A 4,585-nucleotide genomic window follows, 5' to 3' on the forward strand; every position below is an offset into this window, starting at 1 on the left:
AAAGAAAATGATCTTTTCTAGTAGCATCATTGAGACGTCTGTAATCAATACAGACTCTCTATCTTGTGACAGTCCTGGTAGGTATGAGTTCATTATTTTTATTTTTAATAACTGTCATACTTCCTTTCTTTGGTACTACCTGAACAAGACTTACCCAAGGACTGTCTGAAATAGGATAAATGATACCTGCCGCCAGAAGTTTTACAATCTCCTTTTTTACCACTTCTTGCATTGTTGGATTCAATCTCCTTTTGGGTTGGACTATTGGCTTGTAGCTATCCTCCATGAGGATTCTGTGAGTACAAACAGCTGGATTAATCCTTTGATATCTGCTATTTTCCACCCTAAGGCTTCTTTGTGTGTTTTCAAGACTTCAATTAATCTTTCTTCTTGTTCTGCAGTCAAAGAAGATGAAATAATCATTGGACATTGTTCTTTCTCAAGATAAGCATATTTTAAATGAGATGGGATAATTTTAAGATCGATTTTTGGTTGAACTTCTTCTGGTTGCATCTCCTGATCCTCAGAATCCTTTTTCAATATTTCAGCTTCTCTTCTGATGGTGGGATCATCATTTTGTATGGTGCATGATTTGGCCAAGCATCTTTCCATTGAGTCTTGAATTAATTGATCATCTCAAAATTCATCTGTAAGATAACTAATCATGTCAATTAAAAAGCATGAAGATGATGATTCATCTCCGGAAAATCTTAGTATCTTTTGCATGTCAAAAATGACGCTTTCTTCATCAACTCTTAGAATTGGTTGTCCTTGATGGATATCTATAATTGCTCTACCTGTAGCAAGAAATGATCTACCCAAAATAATTGGTTCATCAGGACACTACTTCATTTCAAGCACTATGAAATCTACAGGGAAAACAAATTTATTTACTCTCACAAGTACATTTTTAATTATTCCCTTAGGTTTCTTAGTACTCTGATCTGCAAATTGAAGAGAGACACCAAGATTTTTTAACTCACCAAGATTTAGTTTTCTAAAAATAGAAAATGGCATCAAGTTTATTGAAGCTCCAGAATCGCAGAATGCTTTTTCAAAATACATTCCTCCCAAAGTGCATGGAATTGTAAAACTGCATGGGTCACCCAGTTTTTGCGGTAGCTTATTTTGAAGAATAGCACTATATTTTTCCGTTAGCATTACCACAGAAACTTCTTCTAATTTCCTTTTACCTGACAAAATCTCTTTCAGGAATTTGGCGTAAGAAGGCATTTGCAACAAAGCATCAGTAAAAAGAATATTAATGTGAATCTATTTTAAAATCTCTAAAATATTTGCAAATTGACTATCAAGCTTTTCTCTTTTCATTTTTTGTGGAAAAGGAATTGTCACAGGGAGAGGTGTCATTTTTTCAATATTCTTCTCATCATTTTTCTTGACTTCTTTATCTTCTAATTGTTCAGAGGGTATTTCAAAATTCTTACCCTTGTTTACCTGTTGTTCTGACTGGTTCTTTTCTTGTCTAATAGTATTGGTTTCATCAAGCTCCTTGCCTGATCGTAAGGTGATGGCCTTAAGGTATTCCTTTGGGTTTTTCTCCGTATTGCTCGGTAAGGGGCCTTGAATTTTTTCTGACACAAGAGTTGCCAATTGGCTCAATTAGATTTCCAAATTTTTAAGGGTTGAATTTTGGCTTTCCATTTTTTCATCAGTGACCTTAATGTATTTGTACAAAAGGTCATCAAGACTTGGATGTGCTTGCTGAGGCTTTTGCTGATATGGAGCTGCTTGCTGATAAGGTCTGAAATTTGGTTGCCCATGGTTTTGATTTTGGTAACCAGGTGGACCTTGTACTTGTGGCTTTTGGAAGCTTTGAGAGTTCTCAGCACCATTTGAATTTCTCCATTGAAATCCTGGATGTTTATGTGCCATTGGACTTCCAAAGGGGTATTGCTTGTAACCGATTGCATTGACTTGTTCGTCATTTTGATTGATTGCTTGGCATTCATGATTCAGATGGTTTCATCCACACATATCACAAGCCTCAGACTGACTTGGTTATTTTGTATTCACCTGAAAAGATTCAAATATTTGTACAAAACAATAATTTGTTGTGTTAGTGTGTTTAAAGCACCAACTTGATTTACCGTAGCGGACTTTTTGATGATTACACGCTCAGATTGCCATTGAATGGCATGTTCAGAAATTTTATTCAATAACTACAATGCTTCTTCTGTGATTTTTCCCATCACAAAACCTCCTGCAGCTGCATCAATCACATTTCTAGAAGAGGGTTTTAACCGTAATAAAAAATATACAATTGCATGTGTTCCGAAATATCATGGAGCGGGCATTTTTTTAACATTGCTTTTAATCTTTCCCAAGCTTGATAAACTGAATCAGTATCAGTCTGTAACAAATTAGATATGTCTTTCCTTAACTTTATTGTTTTAGCAGGAGAAAAATATTTATTCAAAAACTTCTGAGTCATCTGGTCCCATGTGGTAATTGACCCTTGAGGTAAACTTCACAACCATGTTTTGGCATCTCCTTTAAAAGAAAAAGGAAATAGCCTTAACTTGATAGCTTCAGGAGGTATTCCATTGTACTTAGCAGTTTCAACAAGTTCCAGAAAATCAATTAAATGACTGTGTGGATCTTCACTTGAATCTCCAATGAAGATACAAGATTGTTGAATTGTTGGAATCAGGTCGGTCCTGATTTCAAAGTTGTTGGCTTCCACTGGAGGCTTCCTGATACTAGATTCATAGTTGAAGAGGTCAGGTCTAGCATAATCCCTTAGGATTCTGTTTACTGGTCTTGGTGTCACTTCATCAAACTGATCTTCTAAATGGACTGGTGGTGGTACTTCGGGTAGATTGTTATCATCTTCTAATTGATGCTCCATTCTGTCACAAGTTATGCTTTGAGAAGATAATGCTTGTCCTTTCCCGCGCAATCGAAGAGATCTTTCAATTTCAAGATCGTAATTAGCCAACTCTTTTATAGAAGAGCGGGTCATAAACTACTTAAAATTTTGAAAGTAAAAAAAAATTACATTAACTCCTAATGTAGTTCTAGTAATTGATAACTAAACTAAAGAAAATTTCAAAGATAGATAGTTAGTGAAGAAAAATAAATACCATAATATTGTAGATAATAATACTAGTAATTAGGCTACTAATAGAATATATATAAAAAAAAAGATATAAAAACAATGAAACTAACAAGCGTTAGTAGTAATACTAACAACTAATTGAGATAATAGAGAACTATTAAGTATAAACAAAAATTGGACTAGTGAATAATAATAGTTATCAGTGAAAATAACACTGTAGAAGTACTAATAATAATAATAATAATAATAATAATAATAATAATAATAATAATAATAATAATAATAATATAATATAATATAATAATAATAATAATAATAATAATAATAATAATAATAATAATAATAATAATAATAATAATAATACGTAAACAACAAACTATATTGAAAATAGAAAAAGAAGTATGTCGAAGTACTGGCAATGAGAAACAAAAAATGATACAACATGTGATAGTACTAGAAATAATTAAACTAAATATAATGAGGGAAAGCTAATGATAGCAATAATAGGAAGAGGTACAAATATGTTTTTGTTTTTTTAAAAGTGTTGTTACAAAACGAAAATGATAAAATTAATATGTAGTGATAATACTAGCAGAAAAATAACAATAATAAGATCTCAAATTAGTAACAAAATATTAAATCTGAAGTAGATGTATGCCAATCCCCGACAGCGGCGCCAAAAATTTGACGAGGTCAATGTGTATAGGATATTTCAGCTCGTGCTTTGTCAAATTCTAGTATAATTTAAGATTTCATCCTATAGAGATTGGAAAATCTATGCTACAAATTTGAAATATTTTAGCTACTATTTGAGAGAACCAAATTGATGGAAAGAGAGTAGGATTTTGAATTTGTAAATTACTTAAACAAAATAACTTTTGGAAATCTTATATTTAAAAAGTGTTGGGAATCATTGAATTCACTTGACAATAATTTTATAATGAAATCTCAGTTTCTACACATATTTCACTAATAGATAAATGCTTATTGCTAATACAATTATGCTTTGCTCACTAGAAAGTAAACAATTAATAATACTCCTTGAGGTTATATTATTTACAGACTTACGACTAGTGACGATAAGACCGAAATATATATCTTGCCTGAATTGTGCCAAGAAGTAGTAAACACCTCTTGAGATTATCTTTATGAAAAAATCAATGATATTGCTTATAACAATTCCTTCGTGAGAATTAGAATTGAAGTAAGAAAAAATCAAGATTTGGAATGCTAGATTGCTGAAAATTACCCTCTATCTACTTATTCACGCTAGTCAATATGTATCAATTTTGCTTCGTGAGAATTACAAAATCAATACAAGTAACTTTAGAAATAAATAGATAGATGTGACTAATTAAAATTTAACATCCCAGCACAATATAAAAGTGGAGCTAGAGAATCTTAGGCCAAGTATGTAATAAGATTGAGAAAACTATTATAAATATATATCAAGCTTCATTAATTATCCCAACAAAAATATACTACTCCATTATAGAGTATTTGAAA

General features: G+C 31.7%; 1 non-coding gene across 1 annotated transcript; it reads left to right on the forward strand.

Annotated features, from left to right (window-relative positions):
• Positions 1 to 2,297: 2,297 nt before the first annotated feature.
• On the forward strand, positions 2,298 to 2,404 carry LOC117274726 (small nucleolar RNA R71). The gene has a single exon (XR_004504910.1). It is a non-coding gene; the product is annotated as a small nucleolar RNA R71 (small nucleolar RNA).
• The last annotated feature ends 2,181 nt before the right edge of the window (positions 2,405 to 4,585 follow it).

Source organism: Nicotiana tomentosiformis, chromosome 4 (assembly GCF_000390325.3).
Source record: "Nicotiana tomentosiformis chromosome 4, ASM39032v3, whole genome shotgun sequence".
Taxonomy (NCBI): Eukaryota; Viridiplantae; Streptophyta; class Magnoliopsida; order Solanales; family Solanaceae; genus Nicotiana; species Nicotiana tomentosiformis.